We start from the raw sequence: 11,861 nt of genomic DNA, 5'->3' as shown, positions 1-11,861 counted from the left end.
TGGGCAGTCTCCTCCTGTGATATTTACTGCCTCTGAAAACCCACTGGATGTTTAGCTGTGAATTGGTTCCAACTCTACAGCACACAACAACACCATCTGTCTTTTATTAACACTTTTATTAAAGCCCCTTCTTTTCTTTGAGAGTTAATCTAATTGCCTACATTCCTCAACTTACTATGAATTTCTTCAAGAAGTCTCTAATTCTCCGTCAGTTTATCTTATTGTGGTGGCTTCAGTGTTGCTATGATACCAGGACCTCTGCCAACAGTATTTCAAACGCCGGCCAACTGATGCAACATGGATCAGTAGAGCTTCCAGATTAAGACACACCAAGAAGAGAGGTCTGGTGATTTATCAAAAAATTAGTCAATGCCAACCTTATCATTACAGCAAAACATTGTTGGACTTGCTTGTTTGGGACATGTCATCCAGAGGAAGTTAACTGCTGAAGGAGGATCTCATGTTTGGTGAAGCGGAGGGCTGATGAGGATGAGAGGTCCTTTAATGAGATGCTCTGGTACAAGAGCTTCAATGATAAACTCGAGCATGGCAGTGATGGCAAAGAGGACTCAGGAGTGGACAACATTTCTATGTTGTGAGAGGAGGATGGGCAATCTCTCCCCGTGCAATTAACTGCCCCTGAAAACCTCCCGGAGGGTCAGCTATGGGTTGGTTCTGACTCCATGGTACCCAACAACAACAAAATAAGATAACTGTTTCTGTTGTTGAGTACCATCAAGTCAGAACCGAACCATAGCTGACCTTCCAGCTGATTTTTTTTGAGGCAGTTAATCGCACTGGAGGAGAATGCTCATCCTTCCTCCATGGAGCAGCTGGTGGATTTGAACTGTATGCTTTCAGGACTGCAGCACAGTCTCTTACCACTAGGCTGCCAGAGGAATTGAATAAAGTAACAAACAAAACAAAACAAAGCCAGAGAGTGCTAGTGGTGTAGTCCACAGGGAATTGTACTGTTAACACAATGGCCATGCCTCTGCAGCTGTTGAAATTTCCCAGCGGCTCCACAGAGAATGATGGGCAATTTCTTAATTTCGGAGTTATGCTGAGTCGGTATCAATGTGGCATCTACTTCTACATGCACAAATCACACTTATTAGGGATTGTGTACAAATAACCTAAATTACTGACACAGATTTGCACAACAAGTGTTTGTAGAATAAATCTCCAAGAAAATGGATAAATTTTTAGTATTAATGTTTGTCTACATTTTGTCAGTTGAGTGTTCTATGCCACTGAGTAAATTCCAACTCACAGCGGCCCTATAAGACAGAGTACAATTCCCCCCTTGGGTTGCCTAGGTGGAAATATTTTAACGAGTAGATAACTAGGCCATTTCTCCTTTTTAGCTGCTAGTGGCTTTGAACTACTGACCTTTTAAGAACTTAATTTTTGTGTCACCAAGGCTTCTTGAATATAGGAAGTCCCTGGATTATGAATGAAGTCTGTTTCCAAGCATACCTTTAAGTCAATTTGCAGGTAAGTTGGAATAAGCACTTACAATTTCTCATTCAGCCTTACTTCAGTCAGGTATGTTATTGTTGTTAAGTGCCGTTGGCGACTCATAGCGACCCTATGAAGGAGAGTCCTCGACACTTGGGTGCCTTTCATCCTCTTTCCAGGTTCATAGGGTTTCCGGAGGCAAGCTATTATGGAAGTCGATGCCACTCTTCCTTCCAAGCTTGTTTTAATCAGAGAGCTCCACCCCACTCTCTGTCCGCACTGGGTAACCAGCCATTAAAACATTTGACACACATCAGTGTCACAGTGTTCAGCCTCACAGCAACCACAAGTTACCACTGGACGGTAACTTCAGGGTCTCACCAACCTGCCCAAATGCTGGCAAAGTCCTTCCAGACCCCCAGTTCATCTGGCATGTCCGCTCTGCTGACCCCCACGTGGGACCCAAAGAACACCAAAATTGTCCTGAGCCCTCAAACCGGCCGTGCCTCACGGAGCCAGAGTCCAGATTCGGCTGACATTAAATCTTCCATGGCCCTAGGTGGGACACGACCTTTCAGGGTCTCACCAACCCGGCACTCCCAAATGCTGGCAAAGTCCTTCCACCAGACCCCCAGTTCATCTGGCATGTGTGTCAGGTATAGTTAAAGTCTTTTCAATGATTCAGAAGCTGAGTATGCAGCAAGTAAAAGTTACTGTGATGAAAAATTTGGTTTCAAGTAGGTTCAATTTTTCCAAGTCTTTGTTCAATTGTTTCAAAATGAGGGCAAATTCACATAACATTAACGTGGAAGTGCAAGCTCGCTCAAGTTCAACTTTTGTAACTTGGAGACTTACTCTAAACTATTTTTCTTACCAATTCCTTTATTGTTAGCTCAATACTGCAATTAACTATAGAATCAATATCTGTAAAATATGGGTTGGTTCAAATCCACCAGATGCTCTGCTGGAGAAGGAGGGGGCAATCTCCTCCTGTACCAGTCAGATCTGATTTGATGGTACATGTAAAAATAATACAATAAAAATAAAAAAGATGGTGTTTCCCCCCACATTTTCTTTTAAACTAAAGATTCAAATTTTAGGTTTATTGATATGGAAATTTTCGTGGCTCTTGACTAGCTTTCAAAGGCATTGCATCTATTTATATGTTTCCTGTTTCTCCTGCATCCTTCATGACCAAATTAAGACAGCACAGGTGTTTCTCCCCAAAGGCAGTCTTCTCTCCTTTCTTCTCCCTTTGGCCTAACAAATTTATGTGCTCTTCCCTTGTACCTCTATATACTCCACTACCATAGACCTATGGTGCTACTACAGCTATGTATTTACTTGTCTTAATTCCAAATAAATCTACAAGATCTTCTAAAGAAGTAAGCAAATCTTTGCAACTTTTCTACCCCACCTCTCCTGGCCAGGGAAGTACAGCAGAATCTTAACACATGCTGCTTGTTGTTATTGTGTAATGTTGAGTCAGAAGCAAAAAATAGCTGACCCCCTAGTGGGTTTTCAGAGGCAGTAATTCACACAGGAGATGTCCCATCATTCTTCTGCAGAGAAGCTGCTGGATTTGAAATGTATGGTTTTGGATTGGCAGCATAACTCCTTACCGTTAAGCCACCAGAACTCTGTACATGGTTGTTGACAATAAGCACTAAGTAGCTATTTAATTGCACTCTCAGCTTATGTTTAACCCATTTATATAAATAAGATTGACCCATGATAAATGGTAATTATGGCGATGATTATTACACACCATATGTATAGCTGAGGCCAGAGAGATACAGTAGACAAATTTTGTGGAATTCTCTATTGTAGAAACCATGGCAGAATGAATGTTTAGTAGATTTTATAGTATTCAATTATTCAGTAGTCCATATAGTAAAGTCAGGAAATTCTAGCACTGAATTTTCCTTTCTTCATCAACCTGCCTTCACTCCAATTTCTACATCAAGTTTCCTCCCTGTGAAAGCCCCTGGGGTTTACCATTTCAGCACGCAGATTCAATTACTGGTAGTACTGCCTTCGGCAATAGCCCTATTGTTCCAAATCTGTTACAAAAGTCCACACTTTTTCTTGGGGGAAAAAGATTTTATAATTTATCACACATAATAATGAATATTTTACCAAGGACAGAAATGAGTAAAGGGACAAGAGAGAAGAACTGGGATTATTTTGCAGGGTCCTGTAATCCTCCAAAGAGACCGGATTATTTAACGTGGGAAATATTGGGGCAAAGAAAGAAGATAACGAAAGGAAGGAATGAAGGAAGAGAGAAAGAAGCGATCTTACAGTCCAGGCAGACCCTGGGGATACTGCAGGTTCAATCCCAGATCAATGTGGTGAAGGAAGCCACGTGATTTTTAAAACTTTCTAGTTTGCGTTCTGATGACCTAGTTGTTAAGGACTTGTGCTACCAGCCCAGAGCTGGTTGTGCACTGTCAAGTTGGAACAGACCAACCTATAGCTGACCCTCCAGCAGGTTTTCAGAGGCAGTAAATTACATGGAAAGGACTACCCATCTTCCTTCCACAAAGCTGCTTCTGGATTTGAACCCTGTACCTTTGAGTTGGCAGCACAATTCTTGAGCACTAAGCCACCAGAGCTCCCAACACTAAGGTACGCAGTTTAAATTCACCAGTTAGCTGATCCATAGGAAAATGATGGGCAGTGTCCTTCCATATGATTGACTGCCTCTGAAAACCTGCTGAAGGGGTAGTTATGAGTTGGTTCTGATTCAAAAGTTGTTCAGTTGAGTGCATATAAGCTATATTTACACTATCCTATCTTCCGTAGTTCAAAAACTACCAAAATATCAGAGACATGAAATGAATAAACACGGTTGAAAAAATGACCTTGCTTAAACTTTTTAGATGCAGGGTTGTCAGAAAACTTCAATTTGCAAATAAAAAAGCACAATCAAAAGGTGAAAGGCTGCAAAATAATTCATGCCTGTATGCTTTTTGGGAGCACTGGTGGTGGCATGAATAAGATGTAGGCTGCTAACTGAAAGGTCAGTAGTTTGAATCCACCAGCTGCCCAAGAGGAGAAAGATGAGCAGTCTTCTTCCACTGAGATTTACAGCCTCACATATCTGATAGAAGGAGGGTCACTAAAACACGGAAATGACTGGGAGACAGTTTGGGTTTGCTACTAGTTTCACTTCTTTGGCCTTCAGAATATTCACCATTAATCATGTAAATGAAAATTGTCCCTCACAGGTGAGGAGCCCTGGTGACATTGATGAAAACAGACCAAGAACACAGGGGGTTCCCTTTTTCCTGTTTCCAGACATGTTCTAATAGCAGAGTGGGGAAATGGCTTTTTTTCCCAGGTTCCCAAAGTGACAAAATGGATTGGGAAATTGGAATTGGTTGCAAGTTGAATCTCACATGTTCAGTAATGATTTGTATGCCTTAATAAATAAAACAAATCATATAGAAGAACAAGTTAGATGTTCCTTATTAAAGGTACCGAACCTCACCATTTGCATAGCCAGCCAAAGTCCCTTGCGTCCAAATACCAACTGAGAATCAAAATCTCATGCCTGACTTACACGGACAGCAAGCTTATTCCTCTGGTGAGGTAACCATCTTCGTTCCATTCACAGAAAACAGCCACTCAGGTCTGGCATGAATCAGCATGTGAATTCCTGCCTGACTCCGCTGCGGCAAGTATTTGCTAAGTGGCGTGTTTAGAATCGAGCAGCCTCAATCACTCGGGTGTTACTAATTTCCATTGTAATGAGCACTTGAGAAGGAACAGTAAGTCCATTGTTCGGGCACCCATGTGCAATCCTGCTGTTGATCACCAATAAACATGAACTCATTTTCAAATTCTCAGTGCTTGCCTCTGGCACATGGACTTTAGAGGTATAATTTCTGTGGGTAATTATCGTACTTTGTGAGTGCGCAATGCTTTGTAGTTAACAAAGACTTCCACTGCATAACCTCAGAGATGCAGGAGACACAGAGAGCTGACAATTTAATTATTACTATTAAAGTTAAAGCTAACTGTAATCATTTCTGACGAGCCCCTTTCTTCGTCAGCAAATTCAACCAGTTAATTCACGTGGTTATATATCCATTGAGGGAGCTCTGCTGACAAGAAGCTGTGCTGCAATCTCAAAGGCATGGCGGTTCGAATCCACCCTCTGCTCTGAGGGAGATGGATGGACAATTTCCTTCTGTGTGATTTACTGCCTCTGAAAATCCACTGGAGGGTCAGCTATGGTTTGGTTCTGACTTGATGGTACAAGAAACCAACAACATATCCATTGAATCCAGTCCTGTTTTGTTTCGTCCTGTTCAAGTTCTCATCAGTTTCCTGTTGATTATTTTCAGCGTTTCTTTAGCTGGTATTCTAGAGGCACGCCAATCCCTCCCCTTTCCACTTCCCAATCAATCTTCCACAGACAGCCCGAGTGACCTTTAGAAAAGCAAATCTATTATGTTATTCTCTCTCCTTAGCATCACTCAGTGCCTTACAGCTGCCTTTAAGATAAAGTACAAACTCCTACATAGGGTAAACATGACCCACAGGCTTTTCATAATCTGGCTTCTGCCCCAGGCTAGCTGCAAAGCCTCTAACCACCACAAAGACTATGGCATCCCACTTCTTTCCTTTATCCACATGAAATTTAGAACAAGGGAGGTGGGAAAAAAGTCATAAAATCCAAATGCATGCTGCAGTTAGAGAATTTTTCAAGTGTTTCTGACTACAAAATCCTGGATAAATTTAGCAAAGGAGAACTCTCACTTTCTTAAGTCTTTTCTTGTCTGTTACTTTGTTGTTTCTCCTGAGAATGTGCATATGCACAATTGGGTGCTCTAGAAATGCAATTGTCTCTCAAGCAAAACAATGAAATAAACAGCAACAAGAACAATACTCCTTCTACAGCATTAAGGAGCTTGAAGACAGGGTCACTGATTCATTTACTCACTTGATAGCAAATTCACTGTGACCCTGGCATTGGACCAGCCCCTATATATGACAGAACTGGGCTTGGGGAACTTGCAATTTAAAAGGGAGAGTGGACAAGGGGTCCAGGGTATTTGAGGTATTCCAGTTTCTTCTTGAACCTTCAATGAATGGTCTTTCTTGCCTCTGATGTCTCTACTCACAGTGCTTTTTCTATTTCCTTTCTACCTGAGGGCTATTCCAGTATTTGAAGCTAAAATGGGATCATTTCTTTTCCACATGATACTTCTCAAAGTAAAACCAAACCAAATCCACTGCTTTCAAGTTGATTTCAATTCACAGTAACTTCACAGGATAGAGCAGAACTGCCCCTTGGGGTCACAAGGCTGTAAATCTTGAGTTTCTTTGTCTTTTCCCTGGGGAACAGCTGGTAGATTCAATTTGCTAACTTTTAGCTGGAAGACAAGGGCTTAACCCACTGTTCTACCAGGGCTCCTTGATATCCCTCAAGTATTAATTTATTAAAAAACTCTGTTGACGTTTACTATGTATTACTATGTGTTTTGTTGTTGTTGTTGTTAGGTGCCCTTGAATACAAAGCTACATATAATCTAGTCAGTGCAGAGAAATGATGATAAAGCTGTATGTTGTTGTTGTGTACCTTAGAGTCGGAACTGACCCATAGCTGACTCTTTGGCAGCTTTTCAGAGGTAATTAATCACATGGGAGGAGATTGACATCCTTCTCCCGTGCAGCAGTTGGTGGGATTAGAACACTGTGCCTTTGAGATTGCAGCACAGTTTCTTGCCACTAGGCCACAAGAGTTCCCTAGCAAACAGCTATGGAGGACTTAGATATATAAGGAACTGAATCTAGATGGGTGGAGGGTGTGTGGAGGAAGAGGAAGAAGAGGAGGAGGAGGAGGAAGAGGAAGAGGAGGAGGAGGAAGGACCTTGTCCTTGAGCTGTTATTAACCAGATAGCGAATGGAGATATGAATCCAGGCAGCTGTGTCACCAGTAAGTAACCACCTGGAATAGGACCAAACATGGCAGATGAAGGGAATTCTTTATCGTTGAGTATGAAAGGATCAAAATTAGGCCCTAGACCATTGGTTTACAAACATAAATGGATATTTGAATGACCTGGAAAGCTTATTAAACTCACCTCAGAATTTTTGATCCTTTAGGTCTTGGGTGGGTCCAATTTTTGCACTTCCAGCAATTTTATGGTTGGCATTTATGCTGATGCTGGGGAACCAATCTCAGAAAATCATTGTCATAATGCAATTTAGCAGGGAACATATTACAAAAATTTTGTCTTAAAAGTCAGTCATATATGCCTATGAGCATGAATAACATGGTTTTGCAGCTTTTAAAAGTGGTTATTGCGTTTCGTAACACTGTAAAGCATGTGTGGAGAAAGGCTAGCAGGGAATTAGAATATGGCAGAGAGTTGTTGTTGTTTTTGTTGTTGTTGTTGTGTACCATCACGTCGGACTGACCCACAGCTGACCCTCTAGCAGGTTTTCAGAGGAAGTTAATCACATGGGCCTATTTTTCTCCTGTGGAGCAGCTGGTGAGATTCAAACCAGAGCTTCTTATTGCAGAGAGTATGGCATGGAATTATCGTGGTAATGGGTACCCATGGTGGACAGTGTTGGCTGGAGCTTCCCGACTAAACCAAGCCTGGAAGCAGGAGCGGCATCCACTTCCGAAATGGCTTGCCTCCTCTGGAAACTCTATGTATGAACGGTGTGCTCAGGCTGTTCGTTCATAGGGTCACTATGAGTCGTCTACGCCTCGACGGCATTAAACAACAAACAACAACATGGCATGGAATTAGAGGCTTTGGTGAGATGGAAGTGGGGCTGTGCAGAATTCTAAGCAGAGATGTGACATGAATCTACTGATATTAAAAAAATTACCACTCATACATAGCTGTTAAGATAAGCTGGGGATTGTTGTTGTTATTGTCCCATGGACTCATAAGGACCCTTTGAACAGTAGAGCTGACCGTTGTCCTATCTAGCCTCATTCTTATCATTTGCCACACATGAGCCCATTGCTGCAGACACTCCATCAGTCCATCTTGTTAAGGGTCTTGATTGGTGGTGGGTGGTGCCTACAGTGGAAAGCGGGCTCAGACTACAGCAATGGATGGATTAGGGCAGAGACAGTGAGAGTTAGACCAGGAGAACAGCAGAAAAAGGTGGTGATCAATTCTGTTGGGTTATTTTGGTTTACTGTGAAAATGGAGTCCTCATAATTTCCTAAAGGGTCAGCTATGAGAAGTGAGAGACAGAAAGGAATCCAAGAGGATGGCTCCACAACTAAAGAGATAGAGCTCCCATCAACAGCGATGGAGAAGATAGATTGGAGGAAGGAAATGAGAAATTCCATTCCGGATATATGTTATGTCTTTTAGGGAAAATGGCAAGAGTTAAGTAGGTAGTTGGAGATCTGAGCCTAGAGTGATAGCTGAGTAGGGTAGGTCTTAATCTTCTCTGATGAGTGTCCTTCTAAAAGACAAGAAAACAGAGACAGACAGAAGAAATGTGGCCACATGAAGATGCATCTACATGCCAAAGAATCCCGCGGGCTCCCACAAGTCAAGAGAGACAGCAAAGAATCCTCCGCTACAGAGGAAACATGGCCCTGGTGACAGCCTCAATTCTAACTATTCACCTCCAGAACTCGGGCAATTGATTTCTGTTGTTTAGAGCCACCTACTTTGTGATACTTTGTCACGGCAGCCCTAGGAAACGAGCACAATTTTGGAAAAGAGGCAAAAAATGTCTTTTGAAAAACTTTGCTACAAAGGACAGGGAAGCAGGCTGCAGTTGTGAGGCAAAGAGAGGGCAGGAGAGGGTATTTAGATGAGATTGGGCACATTTAGGGTGGTATGGCCATGGACAGGTATTTAGGATGGGAGGAAGACCAGCATGTTTGCATGTTGATGGGATAAATGAATAGAGAGAAAAGTTGATGTTATAGTTTTTACAGTATTCATATTCCCACCCCCTTCTGAGGTCTGGGCCATCATTTGAAAACAAATTCACAAGAGAGCCTCACACTTCCCTAGTCTCCCAGGATATAGGGCACAGAAATGGGAAATTCTTCCCTGGAGATGCTTTGGCTCCAGACTCTGAATGAGAGAAGCTGGGGACATGAAGAAAGGTGGACCTTGCCAAATCTAATTTTGGAACAGGTGATGGCATGGTCTCAGACACAGAGGGTAAGACAGACAGGAGAGAGAGCTACGCATTTCTTCAAAGGCTTCTATAGCTATTAAAGTCAGGGACTTGATGGTGCCTCATTCCCCACTGAAACTCCTGTGCCAACAACAGCTCCTGGTATAAAGTAGAAGCTCAGTAAATATTTGATGAATAAATAAATGAATATAGATCAACTGCACCAAGTTGTATGACTGACAGATTAAGCTAGAGTGTGCATAAATTCAGGTCAAGGACAGACTTCAGTTGCTGTTCACTATCTAGTGGAACTTAAGAAATCTTACAGGGACAGATTTGAAGCAGGGAGGCTTTGAAATTGTGTGTGTGTGGGAGGAATGGGGATTTTTTTGTATCTTGGTATCAGATGTTATTAAGCAAAAAGCCTGTTTAGCTTTTCCCATGATATGTTAATAATGGGAAAGAAAATAAAAAATTCCAAAAGACTCTCAAATTAAACATTATTGCCACTGAGCCACAATTCAATCTTAACTGACCCTCCATTGGGTTGACAAGTTTGTGAATTGCACAGGAGGAGATTATGGATTGGAATTGCCAGAGAGGTGTGCCCTTTGGGTTAGGAGTGCCATTTCTTGTGGACTATAATACCAGAGCTTTCCAGCACCCACAACCACCCCACCGCCCCCGACACACACTGGTGTGTTAGTAGTAATGGGTTGTGTTGTGTTGTCAAGCAAAGGAATGTGGTGTGAATCCACCAACCGCTCCAGAGGGGATACGGGCAATGCCATCCTCTGCAATTTACAACCTCAGAAAACCCACTGAAGAGTCAGCTATCAGCTGGTTATGACTTGATGGTTGTTATTGTTGTTATGTGCCGTTGAGTCGCTTGTGACTCACAGCAACCCTATGTACAACCGCTTTGAACCCTGCTCTATCTTGAGCCAATTTCACTGTCTCTGACACACCTGCCCCCATTACTGTAGTCACTGAGTCAGAACTGACTCATAGCAGTAGGTTGTTGTTGGTTTGTTTTTTTTTTAATAAGTCCTGTTTTTCATTTAAAATGGTTCACTCTGTTTTGTTTTGTTTTTTACTTTTTTTATTAATTTCAATGAACATTTACAGAGATTTTGGATTTCCATTCATTCATTGTTGCACTTTTCTTCCCCCCCAATTCATTCTTCTCCTTGAAAAGCAAAAGAAAAACCTCTTTCATTGGTATACAATCCCCCCACAACCCCCACCCCGAGTATACTCCACTCTGCAACCCTCATTCTGAACTCTTATTATGATCATAATGTCCTAAAATATATTGCTTTTAACCTGTTCTCTCCCTCATTGGCTTCAATGCAGTATACATAATTTATCCAGTTTTTCTCAGTTTTACCCCCACCCTGTTGTCAGCCTCATTCTACAACTGTGGAACCATACAGTATTTGTCCTTTTGTGACTGAGATACTTCACTCAGCATAATGTCCTCCAGGGTCACCCATTTTGAATAATATTGCATGAGTTCCTTGTTTTTCAATGCAGCGTAGTATTCCATTGTGTGAATATACTACAGCTTCTCTATCCATTCATTTGGGTTGCTTCCAACTCCTTGCTATTGTGAACAAAGCCACGATAAACATGGGTGTGCATATATCTGCTTGGGTGTATAGCAGTAGGTTTTCAGAGACTCTTAATCCTATGACAGGACTCTGCTTGTCTTTCCTCCAAATAGCTGTTAGAAGGTTTGAACCCTGCACCTTTCAGTTGGCAGCATAAAAATGGTGGCTTCTGTTTTGCATATTCTTTCTTGGATTGCTCACTTGGGTAGAGGTTGACTGCTGTGCCATGAAGCAGCCCTGTGGATGGACCCATGTGACTGAGCCTGGGGATAAGTCTTCTGAGCCCTGGCAACAGCTGAGAAGCACCAAGGTGACTGGGCAGCCTTCTTACACTCTGTGAGCCCAGACTACCTGGCTGAGCTGTGCCTGGATTCCTGCCCCACAAAAAACGGTGATGCAATAAGTGTCTTTTGCTTCCAACTACTAAGTTTGGGGTAATTTAACGAACACAAACTCAGTCTACAAAATGAGGCACACATTCATTTCCAGAGCTGCAGTTCATGCACATAAAAATCAAGCAAGTGCTTAAAAAAATCCATTTGTAACTACTTTTATTACTAACTATAAAAGGAGATTAAAAATTTAGATTGGGTTCATGTAACAGTTTTTAACACAACACGGACCTGTTTTTGTTCTACCTTCATATTATTAAGTGAAAACAGT

The 11,861-nt window shown here is 42.0% G+C and overlaps 1 protein-coding gene across 1 annotated transcript in view; it reads right to left on the bottom strand.

Moving 5' to 3' along the window:
• CHST9 (carbohydrate (N-acetylgalactosamine 4-0) sulfotransferase 9) overlaps positions 1–11,861 on the bottom strand; it is a 365,249-nt gene that overhangs the window by 108,202 nt on the left and 245,186 nt on the right. The window lies entirely within an intron of this gene.

This window comes from Elephantulus edwardii, unplaced genomic scaffold (assembly GCF_000299155.1).
Source record: "Elephantulus edwardii isolate Elephantulus edwardi_28Jun2011 unplaced genomic scaffold, EleEdw1.0 scaffold00155, whole genome shotgun sequence".
NCBI lineage: Eukaryota > Metazoa > Chordata > Mammalia > Macroscelidea > Macroscelididae > Elephantulus > Elephantulus edwardii.
This window is presented reverse-complemented; position numbering and strand designations above follow the sequence as displayed.